General features: G+C 37.6%; 1 non-coding gene across 1 annotated transcript; it reads left to right on the forward strand.

Annotated features, from left to right (window-relative positions):
- Nucleotides 1-17400: 17400 nt before the first annotated feature.
- LOC115838143 lies at nt 17401-17525 on the forward strand. The gene has a single exon (XR_004033186.1). It is a non-coding gene; the product is annotated as a U4atac minor spliceosomal RNA (small nuclear RNA).
- Nucleotides 17526-17888: the final 363 nt, after the last annotated feature.

The following is a 17888-nucleotide window of genomic DNA, read 5'->3' on the forward strand; positions in this document are numbered from 1 at the left end:
ACACTTCTCCAGCGAGAAGAAGAGCAACCCTTACTTTGTATTTAAACACAAATAGAGGTCACTATTTCCAGGTGGCTTAAAGAACTTTTTTTTCCATCACAAACACACTTCATCTTCAATGTCAGAGACAATGACTGTGAACATCAATGTGAAGAACCATTTAAGAGTGAGAAAAGCCACCAGTGAGAATCTAGAAGCAATGTGAAATTGAACTCTTCACATTTGAAATCTGTAGGGAGGGTTTTATTCTGAAGCACAGAATAAAAGGTAAAATGAATGGTTTTTATTTTTATGTTTTCATGTAAAACCTATCATTTAAACCTTAACTGGTAGCTACTTTACATCGATCTTTGCAGCAACGATCTGAAAACAAACATTTCACGTTTAAATTGAAAAAATAAAAGATAAAGTTTTGGCAATATTTTTCAGATATTATTTCATTGTATTATTTCCTTTTTATGTGTACATTGAACAAGTATTTATTGTCTTACATAGTTCTATGCATTTTAGAAGATGCTTAATAAAAATTTATTTAATTTGCATAAAGAGAAAAATAAGACTTTATACCTGTCCTCTAGGAGTTTATAATGTAAAGATATCACACTAATAATCTTTAGATTATAATCTCTTAGATTAATATAAGAGATTAGATTATGTTAATTGTAATCTAAAATTTGGTTGTATTACAATCTAATTCATTGTAATCTAGATTATATAAATATAATATCTTGTAAATCTAAGAGATTATAATCTAAAGAGAAAAACACTGGAAGATCATATGAAAAAGGCTCACTTTTTATTGTTACACACTGCAGCCAAACTATTTATGAAGAGCAGCTGTGATTATGCATGCAGCCTTATTCTGTCTGTACCTTATCTCTTTGTTCATTTCTCCATCTATCTATCCACTGCTATGATTACTTCTTCAGGAGTGCACCTTGTACTTTAGTAATAGTGACCACTGAGTCCTGGGATCACTAGAAAGAAGACAAGCATTGGTATGGCAAGTTGGGAAATGATGAATCCTTATAAAGAGAACAAGATCTTATCTCAAACCTACCGATACCATGATTCCTAAGAAGATCATTCTCCTAAGAGTGTATTATGCAATAATTTGTCAACCCCAATTCCCTTCAAACAACACCACAGAAACCTAAAACTTTTCGGAGAAAAGAGAGGGACCAGTAGAGTTATTAAATTTAGGAGTTCAATCCTTAAGCTAAAAAAACTAGAATTTTAAAAATCAATTATTTAACCCAGCTCTGCCCTATTATATACCCCATGGCACCCACGTAAGGGGAAGACATGGAAAGCCAGAGGTTAAAGTGGAGATAGAAAAAATATCTCAGCTGGCCGGGCGCGGTGGCTCACGCCTGTAATCCCAGCACTTTGGGAGCCTGAGGCGGGCGGATCACGAGGTCAGGAGATCGAGACCATTCTGGGTAACATGGTGAAACCCCGTCTCTACTAAAAATACAAAAAATTTAGCCGGGCGCGGTGGCGGGCACCTGTAGTCCCAGCTACTCGGGAGGCTGAGGCAGGAGAATGGCGGGAACCCAGGAGGCGGAGCTTGCAGTGAGCCAAGATCACACCACTGGACTCCAGCCTGGGCCACAGAGCAAGACTCCATCTCAAAAAAAAAAAAAAAAGAAAGAAAAAGAAAAAATATCTCAGCTGAAATTTCTTAAGGTCACATAAACTTATTGACTGTAAAGAAAAACGGAATGTTTTCCTGATCAAGAACAACCTTTCGCAAAACTTTGTGATCTCTTCTCTCACAGGGATTTGAGACAAGCCCTGGCTGAATCACACTGCAAATTACCTCACTCTCATCAGAGAGCTGCTTGACCATCATATTTACTACCTTCTTTCTTGTGGTGATGTTTTTAGCTTGTATTTTCTGAACTATGATTTCTTAGGGTCAGGCTTGGAGCTAAGTACTCTACATTTGCTACTCCATTCATTTCCCAAGTCATTCTTCATTTCTACTTTGATTTTACAGATGTGGAATCTGAGGTTCGGATAAATGTGTAATTTACCTAAGACTACAAAGCCAGCTAAAAGCTGACAATCAAGTATATCTTTAAAATCAGGGTTTTGAAAACAATTCCATACTCCACGGAGCCACAGAGTTCTTTAGAATCCCCCTCAGTGACTTTTTTTTTTTTTTTTTTTTTTGAGACAGAGTTTTGTTCTGTCTCCCAGGCTGGAGTGCAGTAGCGGAATCTCGGCTCACTGCAACCTCCGTCTCCCAGTTTCAAGCGATTCTCCTGCCTCAGCCTCCTGAATAGCTGGGATTACAGGTGCTTGCCACCATGCCCGGCTAATTTTTGTATTTTTTTTATTAGAGACGGGGTTTCACCATATTGGCCAGGCTGGTCTCGAACTCCTGACCTCAGGTGATCCAGCCACCTCGGCCTCCCAAAGCGAGGCTTGAGCCACCACGTCCAGCCAAAACCCTTCAGTGACCTTTTGACAGGGAGTATGAGAAGCCACCAGTGCTCTTGACCCTGGGGTCTGCTCCCGCCAGGACAACCTGCGTGTCATCCGTTTTATGTATGGGATGAGTGCACGAGAAGAGCTGTTCAAGAAAAGAGTTCATGCCTAAAATACATTTGGAACCCATGGATCCATTTCATCCTTCTAACGTTCTAGAAGGAAAAGCTAAGGGTCAGAGAAGTAAAAATTCGTATTGGTCATCAATGACTGACACAAGTGCCATCCTAGGAATACCTAACACTTACTGCGTACGTACACTGTGAAAGCATTACCCTAAGGTATTTCAATATATTCTCTCATTTATTCTTTATGAAAACCTTCTACTTATTTTTCTAGAGTAGAGGAGTAGACTTGTCATCATTTGTATTTTATATTTGAAGAAATAGATGCTCAGAAATTTTAAATAGCTTGACCAGATCACATAGTCGTCAGAAAGAAACAGAGTTGAGTTTCAATCCAAAGAAGTGAAGCTTTACACTTCAGGCCCTTAACTGCAACTCAATACTGCCTCTGAAACCTAGACTTAGGATTTCAGTCACGCTTTTTTTTTTTTTTCTGTTGTAAGATATTGCTTCTATTTGCTCATTAAAATTGAGTTGATTGATGGATAAAAGATGCCCATGAAAGTCAGCTGATTCATATTCTGCCCACTCCAATGCAGAAAAATCTTGCCTTCCTTCTGCTTAGGCCACATAACTTTTTTAGATCTCTACAATATCTCTAATCATTTCCTGTATAAATTTACACAAAGATTAAGACCATAGCAGAACCAATCATCTGTGAGTTCAGCCCATGGTTGTTTCTACAGTTGAGTAGCACCACCTCATCGCCCATAATTTTTCTAAGCCCTTTTAAAAAAATGTAGCTAGCATTTCATCAGTTGAAGCATTCTTGCCATCATTCCCTATGAGGCCTGTTATTCAAAAATTATTTGTACCTAGCAATGCATGTTTAGTGGTTGGCAGTTTTAAAAGCAACTATTTTACATGCAAAGACTGGATCAAATGGCAGTAAACTCCCCAATCACATAATTTATGTACAGTATTTAGAAGTGAAAAATTTCAGATCAGCAGGCATGTTCCACCTGGCAAGAACCTAGAAAGGGTTTACTTTAGCAAAAAACCCAAAGCGTATTTTACAGAAAAGTTTACTTTGCCTTTCATCTTTTCTCAAACATTCTGACCTGTTTGCTAATGGGAAAGGGTTTCTATGCATCCTGCCTTTTAGCCTTTCTGGATAATGCACATAAATTGAATCTAGTAGTCAAAGGGAGCCAAAACAAGTTAGTATCTACCCACAAATGAAACAAACATGAAATGCCATGAATTCATCAACTGATTGTACACCAGTGTGCAATCACTAACATTTTATCAGATCTGCAAATGATGCCACCATAACAATATTTTTACCATAAATCAAACTCTAATAAAGGTATGAATTTCACTTGTGTTTTAATTGTCTGTGTGATGCCCAAGAAATTGTCCAGGTTTAACCACTCATGGAAAAAGGTAAAAGTCTAACTCCCCCTCTAACCCCATCTTGAATTGGCAAATTGTTCAACTGAGACCAAGTGTCTTTTCTGGTAAAATAAATGATGCATCCAGTTTATAATCCTTTTTTATTTTCTTAATAATATTGGCAGAAAACTAATTCTAATGTTTAAAATGTAAATTTGGCTAAATATTTTCAAATAAAATGTTTTACTTTATATTTCAAAAGAAAATGAGACTGTTTTCTTTTTTAATTTTTTCATAATTAACACATTTTCCCAGAATAATTATCTTTTTTTCCCAGTGTGCTTTCCAATATTCAAGAAAGATGATTACGAGCGTTGCCTTTTGTTTATTACTTGCAGGGTATTTCTCTGTCACCCCAGTAGCGTTGAGTTTCAGAATCCTATTAAAATAATATCTTTGATTTCTGAATCTGCAGACACAGGAAAATGGGATTAAATCCCAGAACATATAGCATGTCAGCTTTACGATGTTTCAAGTTAAGTTCATTTCATATTAATTAACGGTAAAATTTCCTACTTTGATCCATACTAGTGCATTTTAATGCACAGCGTACCACAATACTGCTTGTAGAAATCAGTAAGAAAGCCAAAGCTGGTGCTTAGTAACAATGAACTTTATGGTGAGCTCTTGCGAGTGAGTATTCACAAATTCCTTGGAAAGTTGGGGGCAGGACAGTTCCTTGAGTTCAGATCCAGCCACTACCCCCTGTTTCCATCTTTTTTTTTTATTTATTTTTTTATTTTTTTGAGATGGAGTCTCACTCTGTCGCCCAGGCTGGAGTGCAGTGGCGCCATCTCTGCTCACTGCAAGCTCCTCCTCCCGGGTTCATGCCATTCTCCTGCCTCAGCCTCCCGAGTAGCTGGGACTCCAAGCACCCGCCACCAGGCCCGGCTAATTTTTTGTATTTTTAGTAGAGACGGGGTTTCACCGTGTTAGCCAGGATGGTCTCGGTGTCCTGACCTCGTAATCCGCCCGCCTCGGCCTCCCGAAGTGCTGGGATTACAGGCATGAGCCACTGCGCGTGGCCCCATCTTTTATATTTTCTAGCCTATGGCAAATGACATTCTAAAGATCTGAGAAATGGTGAGGACATCGCATCCACAGTATGTTTGACTCATTGTCAGTTTCGTGATGGTAGACTGATTTATGTAGACTCAGTCATTGCAGATAATGCAAAGTCAGGCCTGAAAAGGGAAACATCCAAATGATACTTCAAACTTTACTTCTGGGTTGTTTTGTTTGTTTCTTCTTTTATATTGTGGTAAAATATATATAATGTAAAAGTACCAATTAACCCCTTTTTAAAGTTTACAAATGAAGTGTCATTAAGTACATTCACAATATTGTGCAATCATTACTACCATCCATCTCCAAAATGTTTTTGTCATCCAACACAAAAGCTCCATCCCCATTACATAATAACTCTCCATGCTACCCTTCTCCCAGCCTTGGTAGCCTATATTCTAGTTTCTTTCTCTATGGATTTGCCTATTCTAGGTACCTCAGAGAATTGGAATCACACAATATTTGTAACATTTGTCCTTTTATTTCTGGCTTATTCCACTTAGTAAAATGTTTTCAAAGTTTATCCATAATGTAGAATGTATTCGTACTTCATTCCTATATAGAGCTGAATACTACTCCATTATGTATGCCATCGTATGTGCATCTATAAAGATGCTCAATTTCATTTGTTATTTGTCACTGGGAAAATGCAAATTCAAATAATTTGATGCTACTACATACCTATTAGAGTGGTTAAAAAACTTGTAGAGCAACAAGAACTCTCATTAATTGCTGGTAGGAATGCAAAACGGCACATCCATTCATTTTAAAAGACAATTTGGCAGTGTATTACAAAGTAAAGTACACTCTTACCATACGATAAAATATCAATTTCATTCTCAAATGATTAAAAGCAAGTGTCCACACAAAAGCATGTGCATGAATGTTTATAGCACCTTTTTTTTAACTTTTATTTTAGGTTTGGGGGTACATGTGAAGATTTGTTATATAGGTAAACCTCTGTCATGAGGGTTTGTTGTACATGTTATTTCACTACCCAGGTATTAAGGCCAGTATCCAATAGCTATCTTTTCTGCTCCTCTCTTCCCACCCTCCCCACTCAAGTAGACCCCGTGCTTGTTATTTCATTCTTTGTGTTCATAAGTTCATATCATTTAGCTCCCACTTATAAGTAAGAACATGCAGTATTTAGTTTTCTGTTCCTGCATTAGTTTAGTTTGCTAAGGGTTATAGCCTCCGGCTCCACTCATGTTTCTACAAAAGACATGATGTCATTCTTTTTATGGCTGCATAGTATTCCATGGCTTATATGTATCACATGTTCTTTATCCAATCTGTCACTGATGGGCATTTAGGTTCATTCCACATCTTTACTATTATGAACAGTGCTGCAGTGAACATTCGCATGCCTGTGTCTTTATGGTAGAATGATTTCTGCTCCTCTGGAGATGCACCCAGTAATGGGATTGCTGGATCAAATGGTAGTTCTACTTTTAGATCTTTGAGGAATCATCATACTGCTTTCCACATGGTTGAACTAATTTACACTCCCACCAACAATGTATAAGTGTTTCCTTTTCTCCATAACCTCCCCAGTGTCTGTTATTTTTTGACTTTTTAATAATAGCCATTTGGACTGGTGTGAGATGGTTGTGCTGTGATCCTGATTTGCATTTTTCTAATAGTTAGTGATACTGAACTTTTTTTTTTTACATGTTTGTTGACCACATATATGTCCTCTTGTGAGATGTATCTGTTTAGGTCCTTTGCCCACTTTTTTTAATGGAGTTGTTTTTCTCTTGTAAATCAAAGTTCCTTAAGAGACTGGATATTAGACCTTTGTCAGATGCACAGTTTGCAAATATTTTCTCCCATTCTGTAGGTTGTCTGTTTGTTGATAGTTTCTTTTGCTGATAACACCTTAATGTATAACTATCAAAAATTAAAAGCAACAAAGATGTCCTTCAGTAAGTCATTGGATAGACAAACTGTGGCACATCCACACAAAAAAAGCAACACACTTTCTAAGAAAAAAATGAGTCTATGCAACCCATAGCATGTTGTCCATGAAGGGATTCAATAATAACGCAGGTGACTGTTGTCTCAGAGACATTTAAAGGTAAGACATAGAAAGAACCTCCATAGTGCTGAGTTTCAATGAAGTCATTTTCATGATGACATCACAAACAGAAATTGATTTTTTTCCCTACTAGTTGAATGACTATCCCCTCTGTCCTTCCAGCACACAATGGAAGAGCTGCTGTTAGTCACTGCCATATAGTAAGAACTCATGAAGAAATGCAGGGTTCATATGAGAGAAACGAGGCAGCAGCAGTAAACAAACAGCTGTCATCAGAGCTAAGAAGGAAAAGCAAAGTCTTCAATGACTGTATTCCCATCAGAGGCACAAGAAAAGAGTAAATTTTATTCCCAGCAAGACTTAAGGGGAAAATGGACAACTCGGCACAGACCAGACACAGGATAAAACCAGCACAGGACACGTAGGGGCAAATCAGCACAGGTCCTGAATTATACCTTGGAAACATCCTCTAAAATACTGTTCTCAGTAGTGGGTTGTATCCATTCTAGAGCATGATAGACAACAGTATTTTAAAGGGAAGTTTCCTTTAAACATGCATCTAAAACAGGTGGGAAGAGAAATGCAAGAATTTCTTGCAAAGTTCAGTATTAAGAGCACGGGCTGCCGAGGGTTAGTCCTCCCTCTATCACTTAATAACTCTGGGACTTAGGGCAAAGCATGTAATGTTTCTCATTATATTTTCCTCATCTGTGAAAAGTGAATAGTAATAGTTTTGACTTCACAGGTTTTCTGTTAGGATTAAATTTATTACACATGCCAGAGCATTTAAGGCAATGCTTGGAACACATCAAGCACATAAATATTAGTGACTACTATTATCCTATTTATATTGAGACTCTGAGCATATTATTTAATTTAGTTTTCCCTGTGTATACATACTATGTTAGTTCCATAATACATACATATGATTTGTAAATAAATATACTGGGGTACATTCTGGGGTGCAGCAGGTAGGATAGAAGTATCTGGAAATGTATGTCCTACTTGCTGTATTTTTCATAGTCTGTAACTTCTAAAATGAATTACATGTGTAAATTGTGAATCATTTATGTACTATGTGTGGACTTAGTAATTTTTAACCAGTTCACAGCTGACTCTGTGAAATCCTACTTTTAAACCTCCTCCAGAAGGAGAAGAGACAAATTTTCCTTAGAGAAGGAATCTAAACAATGTGAATATATTACCCCTACCCCTCGGAGATTAAGTTTAATTCAGTCCTGTCATCACCACCATCATCACTTCAAGTGTGGACTGGACTTAGTGAGCCACTTCCAAAGAATAGAGTATAGAAATGGAAAAATAGGAACTTTACATCAGATGAACCCAGCAAACCAAGTGATCAAGGTCAACATCACCAGTGATAAGTCATGTTGATATCCCATATTCATGACATAATGTGGTAAGGACACTTCACCTCTGTGGAATTCAGAATTCATTCCCAAATATCACAACCCTAGTCTAACATTTGAGAAATATCAGAGAAACCCAAATTGGGGGACATTCTTCAAAATACCTGACTGATACTCCCCAAAACGATCAAAGTAATGGAAAACAAGCAAAGTCTAAAAAACTGCCCAGACCAAAGAAGAGTGAAGAGACATGATAATTAAATGCAGTGTGGTATCCTGGATTGAATCCTAGGACAGCAAAAAGGACATTAATAGAAAATTAGTAGAATCAGAATAAAGAGTTTAGTTAACATAGAATCTAGAGTTTAGTAAATAACAAGGTACCGGAATTAATCTCTCAATTTCAACAAACACAACAGCTATGTAAGATGTAAACTTCAGGGGAAGCTGGAACTCTCTTCTATTCATAAAATGTTTTTGCACATCTAGAATTATTCCCAAATATAAAAGTTTATTTAAAAAATAAATGACTTAAAATATGATTTTTTAAAGCCCTCTAGGTCTGGATAGTATTGCATTGTGTAGATCAGGTTTTGACTATATGCCATCAGGATAAAATATTAAACAGCCTATGTCTAAATTGGGCAAAACTATATCATTAACATTAAGGTGGTTGATTTGCCCTTGAATTCACTTCAGGCATGTTTACATGCTAGTTGGAATAATAATTTTTAAAAAATTTAGTGTTAAATCCAATTAGCCAATTGTGATTTAAAGAAATAATCTGGAGCTTTTGGTAATAAATAACTATTTCAATTGATCTTGCAACTTGTTTTAGCATTATGTTATGATTTTCCACATTCTTTATGCTTCTTTGATTTTATTATAAAATTGTACCTGAATTCTAAGGTATGCATTAGTAGAACAGCGAGCCATTTATAGGTAAATGAAAAAGTGACCTCTGTAGAACAGTGCTAACTTTCAGTAGAAATAGCAGGGTCCCAAGAGTCATAGAAAATTTTTACCACACTAGAAGTCCTATTTCAATATTATCTATTAATAGCTATATTTAAAGGCCTGATACACTGTGATAACTGATATTCTTTAAGAAAAATTGTGACATTTTAACTAGAAAAATGTGAAATGTTGGAGGGAATATAAATACGTCAGTGTGATTCAGTCTATCTGCCTAGATTTAAGAGAACCATATCCTACTAAAAAGTAATAATAATCTTTTCCCTTTACATTTCCCCCTTTTCTCTGTCTGTGACTCTCCTAATGAATTGTATTTCATTGTGGCTTTAGAGTTTTCTTCTCCTTTATGGGCTGGCAGGTATATGCAGGGCATGAAAACAAGATTACAACTCCAATGAACCCTTTTTACAGTCAACTTAGCTGAAATCGTTTAGAGTAGGATAGAGGAACCTGAAGCTTCAGCTGATTTATTTAAAGTTCTGAGACGCTCTGCTCCCTTTTTCAGAACACAGGTTTGCATTCACTGGCTGTTCTCATCCTACAACACTGTGGTGAGTTCGGTGGGTATGAATTCTATTCTAGTAGACTTGCTATAAAAAAGGACACATTTTTATTTTTCCAAACAGAATTTAGTCTAAATCCAAAGCATCTCCTGGTTGGGCTGGTACATATTTCAGTGTCAGAGTTACTGGGGCTCCACCACACTTCTCAGTTGTTACTGGGGCTCTTTCATTAAAAAAGAGTTTTGATCTAAATGTGAAGGTATCACCCAGACATTTCCCAGGGAGGTCCTTAGAAGTCCGTGGGACACTGTACAGGATGGGAGCCTGAGTAGGAGTGAGCCGGAAGCTGGTTTGCTCAAACTTGCAAAAGCTGACTGTTAAATTTTCTGGTATTTTGCAAGTAGGTTGTTAAAAACATCTATTTTCCCAAATTAAATAATGTAAACTTTAAATAATATTTAAAAATACAATAAATATTCAATACTCATTTCCTAATTATTTTACTAGATGTTATGATTATTTGCACTGTGTTTATTTATGCTTATTTTATCTGCACGATGGGAATACTATGTGGTGGAGTTCACGTCACATTTCTTCTCAATCCCACATTTAGTGCTGTCACATTGGTGGCTTAAAGTTAGTGATGGTGAGAGTATTTACACCATGGAAACTGGCAAATAGTGCATATCAGGTCTTGATTTATCATCTCGTCGATTTCAAGACTTAACAAAGAACCAGTTGTTAAACATTTGCTAGCACACTTTTGGACACAAGTCCTATAACACAGAACAGCAGCTAACTTCCTCCAGACTTTCTTTGTCCTCAGTCACATAAAATTTTCTCAACACACCCTGATTGTTTGATTGACCTTGATTGTTTGATTGATTGAATGATAGATTTTTTGAGAGAGTCTCACTCAGTCACCCAGACTGGAGTGCAGTGATATGGTCTTGGCTCACTGAAACCTCCACCTCCCGGTTTCAAGTAATTCTCCTGCCTCAGCCTCCTGAGTAGCTAGGACTACAGACATGTGCCACTATGCCCGGCTAATTTTTTGTGTATTTTTAGTAGAGATGGGATTTCACTATGTTGGTCAGGCTGATCATGAACTCCTGGGCTCAAATGATCCGTCTATCCCGACCTCCCAAAGTGCTGGGATTACAGGTATGAGCCACCGTGCCCAGGCCCAAGACACCTTGATTTCAATGTTCTTCTACCCACCTTTTCCCCGCAAATTTATCTGTCCCAAACCCTTCTGAAGGGCCATTCTGCATAATTTCCTTAAAGTGGAACTTTAGACACAAAACCCTGGTATTTCTTCTTCAAGGTGGAGATAAGTAAATAGATGCTTAAACCTGTCAGATTGCTTTGATTTTTCTTTATATTTTTTGTTTTCTTTTGGTTTTGGTTTTGGTTTTGATTTATCCATCCTAACTAATTCTGTTATAGGATATTAGAGACTTTTCTAATCTTAAAATTCCAATCTACCATCACAGTTTTCTTCTGCAAAATATTTTGGAAGGCATGGTTAATTTCTCTCTCCCACTCAATCCATATCCTCTCCTTTTCCTAATTATCTGTTAGTGTATTGGTACATTAATTAAGTGGTTGAAATTTTCATGTATGGTCCCTAGATGCCTGAATAGACTGAACTGAGAAAACTGAGCCCTGATCACCAAATACCATATCAGTGTAGTGTGGGAGAAAAGGGTGTATGCTAAATTTTTATGCATTGCTTCTGGGTACATCTTTATAATTACACTAACTGACTTCACAGTGCAATGGTTCTTATCGAGGGTAGTGGGAGGATTTTGCCGCATAGAGAACATGTGAAAAGGTGGAGACATTTTTAGTTGTCACAGTCTGTGAGGAGGGGCCTGCTACCAGCAGCTAATGGAAAGAGGCATGGGATGTTGCTGCTCAACATTCCACAATGCATGGGACAGCCCCACAACAAAGGATGATCTGGCCCAAAATGTCAACAGTGATGTGATTGAGGATTTAATCCTGAAATAGACAACTAAATATGTGCTCTCACATAAAAATATATATTGTCTATTTATGACAGTTTCCCATTCATTGTTCCATTGTTGTCTTCCACTCTTCACGTCTCTGGGCTGTACAGAATCACACAGAGTTTCAGCCTCCTGAAAAAACCTTTTGAGCAAATGATCCTTTAGAATTATTTTAGCAAGAGGACCCCAGCTTCCTAGAAATCACCCATCTAACATCCATATGCGCCTAATCTCATCTGCTAAAAATTTTAAATCTGTGCTTTTGAAAAATGTTACTAGATATCTGCTATGGTTTTAATGATGGTATCTCATCTAAAATTTGTGTTGAAACAATCCACAATGCAACAGTACAAAAAGGTGTGGCCTTTGGAAGTTGATTAAGTCACGAGGCTCTGCCCTCATGAATGGGATTAGCATCCTTATAAAAAGGGTCTGGGATTAAAGGGAACACTCTCTTGCTTTTTCACCTTCAGCCATATAAGGACACAGTAATGGCACCATCTTGGAAGCAGAGAGTGACCCTCACCAGACACCATTGTTAGTGTCTTGGTTTTGGACTTTCCAGCCTCTAGAACAGTAACAAATTTCCCTTCTTTATAAATCACACAGTCTAGGTAAGGCATTTTGTCATAGCACAAATGGACTAAGACAGTACCCTCTTCCAAATGACAGAATTAACCATCCATAAATGTTGACATTGAAGTCACTCACTTTATAGGTATGTTGTAGATGTAATCAAAGCAATGAACCCTTTACAGATGCTGGTAAAACACCTAAACAATTACAACAAATGCAATGTAACAACTGAGGAGACCTCCAAAAGTGTTGAAATAACCACAGAATGTACATATAACCGAATAGATCCAGAAGTTTTCTGGAACATAGTTCTTAGCATGTACCAGCACTAAAATTGTACATGATATCAACAAGTCAGTTTACTGAAATTTTAAATCAAACCAGTATTTTGGTAGTGCTACATGCAAAGTGAACAAAATGGATTATTAGTTTCTTTTTTCATAGTTCAACTTTTTTTTTTTTTTTTTTTTTTTTTTTTTTGAGACAGAGTGTCGCTCTGTCGCCCAGGCTGGAGTGCAGTGGCGTGATCTCGGCTCACTGCAAACTCCGCCTCCTAGGTTCACGCCTTTCTCCTGCCTCAGCCTCCTGAGTAGCTGGGACTACAGGTGCCCGCCACCGCGCCCGGCTAATTTATTGTATTTTCAGTAGAGACGGGATTTCACCATGTTAGCTAGGATGGTCTCGATCTCCTGACCTCGTGATCCGCCTGCCTCAGCCTCCCAAAGTGCTGGGATTACAGGTGTGAGCCACCGCGCCCAGCCCATAGTTCAACTTTTTACCATCTTGGAATTCCAATTTGTAAAAGGATGTGGACATTTATATGGATATTTCTAAAGGGTACTTCTCTAATGGTAGATATTTTATGTTGATGCCAAAACCATGTGTTTTTAGTTAAAAGAGCATTGTAAGCCAATTGTATGTTTTAAAAATAACTGATATTGTTAGCAACAGAACTGTAACATTAGGCTCTCCATTACTTAGACCTGAATAAAACTGGAAACATCAGGATCATGTGAATTGAATATTACTGAGTGTACAGTGTCATTTTATCTTTTGATGGTGAATCAAAAAAGTAAAGGTAGGCCAGGTTATAAGAGTTTGTCTGTATGCACGTTTGTGTTTCCTACCACAAAAGTGATTGCATTTTCTTCACATGATTCCGAGCCTCATTAACTCTGATTTTCTCATTCATCTCAAATTGCTATATTTATTATAATGGCTTAACCCAGCTGAGGTACTCTCCTTATGGAAAAAAAATCATCCCTGATCTTTGTCACTGCCATGTGGCAAAGTATAAGATGCAGGCTGTAAAATTCAATTTCTGAATCAGTGCATAAGTTGGCTCGGCTGCATAAACAAAGCTGATTGGGACACCACCAGTCATGCACTCAGTGTTTATTTAGACAGGATTGGATCAGATGCATTGTGTATTAAGGATGGCTAGACAAGTACTGCTTCTCCAAAGTCTCTATTTATCAACAAAAGAATTACCCAGTCAGGATAGAGAATGTTTTTCATCGCCAATCTTATCACTATGCATTGCAGTACACCACAGCTGAGGAGTAGCATGTTCCGTTTCCTGCCACAGCTGAATTAATTTTTTTAATATTCAAATTTGATTTTTCATTACACAGAGTCAGGCTGCACAATGAAGACCTTGCCCTCCCTAACACGCTCATATCAATTCCTTTCAAATAGCTCGGATAACTGTGACTTCAGAGAGACTGTTTCAAGTTTAATATCCTTGAAAAATTACCTGAATGAACAAGACAAGACATTAATGTCTCCCTAACAGTGTTAGGAACCAACCTTGGAATTGTGGAATCAACCTTTAATCTGTAGATATTCACACTTCGTTTTCTAAAACAGATAACAAATACAAGGTTGAAACAAAAATCTCACTGCTTCCCTCCAATTTTTTATTATGCATCCTGAATGTAGATGCATGAAAAGATAACAGGTTTGTCATGAAGGCCTTGAAAGGCAAGGTGAAAATTACACTATTTTAAAAGAGCTCCAATCATAAAAGCCTTATCTATGGTACAGGAATGTTTTGGAAGGTACAGGAATTGCATCACAATCCATTTGCATATGTGTTGCTTCTGGACCTCGAAGTAGGGATGTGATCAGCTGTCAATCAACAGTTATTTACTGAATCCTTTATATGTGCATCAAAACCTGCTAGGTTCTGTGGAAAATTCAGGAGTGATAAAAAAACAAGTGGCATCTACTCACCAAGAGTTGATAAATTGGGTGGGGGAGATATAACACAGAAAATAATCAATAAATAAAGCTTCCTATGATCAGGCAATCAGCACCAGAGCTAATTATCCTGTTTGCAGTATCTTATGAGGGTTTTGAAATAACACTAAATATATGGAGACAACAAGAAGACTGGGAGATTATAGCAATAATTTGGCATTAAGCAAGTTGCTGAATTAGGGAACATCTTGAAACTGATTGAAACCTGACTTGACTGAACACTTCCCAGGTATTATCTAAGTCTCGCTATTTCAATAGCTTATCCCAGCTCCTCTCTATGACAACAGAAAGGGCCACTGTTACCTTATCTGAGGACCTCATCTCTTTCTCCTTTTATGAATAAGTTCAGAGTGTGCCTTAAGATACCCAATTTTCTAAACTTTACATAGAATTAGGACTGAGTTATTATAAGAGGAACTGGAGGACACAGGGGAGATAATCAACATCAGTTAGTTTGGGGTGACAGAAATAAAATATAAACAGGGAAGTCATTATCAAACATAGGGCCATTTGAAGCTATGGAGGGGAGATTGTTAGATAAGGAAGGAGACAGACTCCAAAGCTGCCCTTTAGCCCAAATCTCTTTGAAAATAAGATGCTTTTAAGATTAATATTAAGCTTTTGGAACATTAGCCCCCTGTGATTCAAAATCATTAAGATTCTACAACTGTGCTAATTATTACAGCACATTTACATGAGAGAGAAGTCTATGGAGAAGGAGGAGAAGGTGGAGAGATAGGCAAGTTGGAGAAAGAAATCAACATTCATTGAGCAATAATTGTTCTGTGTCTAAAGCCATGAGCTAGGCATACTCAGTGCTTCATTGACTCCTCCCATATGCAATGTGGGATGTCAACATCACTATTCTTTCAAATGGCAGAGGTGACATTCAGAGAGGCTGAGGTCACATGCCAAGCCTCAACCAGCTAAGATTTCAGTTGAGGAACTGGAAGATAGATATAAGATGAGGGACGTTAGATCAGCCTTCCAAAATAAAGAGATAACAAGACAGGTGTTGGGGGAGGTTGTTCTCAAGGTGTGGGAACTGCCAGCTGCTGAAGCCACAGCAGTCCCCTGTTCACTCTCGCTAATACCTGTCCCTAAAAATCCATGCACAGTAGGTGTATGTCAACATTTATAATGCTCAGAGATGGTCAGAGGTATAGAGGTTTTTGTCTTGTTTGGTTTTGGTTTTGATTTTTAATCAACAGCGGGGTTTATTTTCTCCAGAATGGACTATCAAAGCCTTTCTCAAGGCCTGAGTTGCCTGACAAAAGCTCCCACTTTTCCTTTGTGTGTGTGGGTCTCTCTCTGTATCCTCTCTAAGTATATGCTCCTCCTCCTCCTTCTCTTCTTGGCTCTCCCCAGCTCACTCCCTTTCTCATGTTCCCTCTCTCCCTCTCTGTTGCTCTACACCTTTCATGCCTTTCTTGTTTCTTTCTCTCTCTTCTTCCTTTCCCCTCACCTTCTCCTTTCCTTTTCTCTCGCTATTTTTCTGTTTCTCCATATTTCTTCTCCTGTCTTGCTCTACCTAACTCGTGTGTGTGTGTGTGTGTGTGTGTGTGTGTGTGTGTGTGTGTTTGCCTGACTTCCTTCTTTCCTGTCTTTCTTCTAAGTAAGCCAAAATCATCTCCCTTCTAGCATCGTTAAACATGGAAGAGAACAACAGAGAAACAAGATCAGGGCACTAGAAGTGGGTTTACCATCTTCCTACCATCAATGATGTGTCCCTGTTGTAGCCAATGTCTCAGAGCGGTCCTGAGTCTTATCTTTTCATCTACAGTATCACAGAGGGGAATAAAGAATAATAAGTGAAAAACACTGGCAGCTCTATCAATCACTTAGAAAATAAATGAGAGTTAAAATGTCTGCAACTTCCTAGATAAAAGGAATAATTAATTAAAACAAAATGCAGATCACAACCAAACTTCCACACATTTCTGTGTGCATGCCATGAGAATCTTCACTGGAACATTAAAGAAGGAGGAAAAACAATGTACGACTCCTGCTTAAAACTTTTCAGGCTAAATATCATAAGCAAATACACATGTTTGTAATTCATTAAGAGAAAACAAGCTAGTTTTAAATAATGCATTTCGTAACTTATGCAAGTTTTGTTTGCACCATGATAAAAATCTTTTTCTCAGAGGCACAAATTAAAAATAAGCCATCATTTGCATTATATCTACTTTCTGATTTTAAATCTATTGTTATCTAAGAGCTGATACTTCCATTTCTCCTATTTAATTCAAACAGATAGGCAGAGTCCCTGCTACAAAACATCCTCAGAGATTAAGAAAAGGCACTGCAAATATCAAATCAATTATGAAAATGATGTTCTGATTAGATGTCATTTGAATTGCACTAATATTCACCAAAGGATATTGTAGGCAAGCATTTGTAATAGGGGAGGAAATGATTTGGAATTGCTAAAGATTAGGAGGGCTTGAAAACAAGCCTTTATTGGCCTTTGAAGCCTTGGGAAGAATGTTTGCTCTTTAGGTGCCCGTGCAGCCCTGCTCTGGAGATCTTCTCAGATGCTGTCCTATTGCATTGTCCAAATTAAACAGAGAAGTCACCATCCTTTCCTTGGGGTTGTGCTACTGTCCAATGAGTGCACAGCAAGAGCAGTCCTACCAACCCTACATAACACACCTGCCTCAACTAGAGTTTTGCTTCACCTCAGTGCAGTTTTGGAAAAAAGGAAAACCTCTTTTTCATGAAATAAAATGAAGTAAAATAATTAAAAAATAATAAACAGAGAGATCAGAACTTCCCACTAGAGCCAGTAGATTCAAAGCTAATCCTAGAATCTCAGCATGACAACCAATCAAGTAAAAGATCAATACTTTTAGACCACATTTATAATTTTCTCACCGAGGCACCAATGAATAGTCCTTCATGAAAAGTGCTACCTATAGGTACAAGTCTTTACAAAATAAAAATAATAATTTTTTTAAAGTCACCTTAGCACTCACTTGCAACCTGAATTTTGGAGCAGTTTTCCATAAATATACATACCCTGTGTATGATGCATCTATTAGAAAATTTAACCTGAATGTTTT

The sequence above is a fragment of the Nomascus leucogenys genome, chromosome 13, assembly GCF_006542625.1.
Source record: "Nomascus leucogenys isolate Asia chromosome 13, Asia_NLE_v1, whole genome shotgun sequence".
Classification (NCBI taxonomy): Eukaryota; Metazoa; Chordata; class Mammalia; order Primates; family Hylobatidae; genus Nomascus; species Nomascus leucogenys.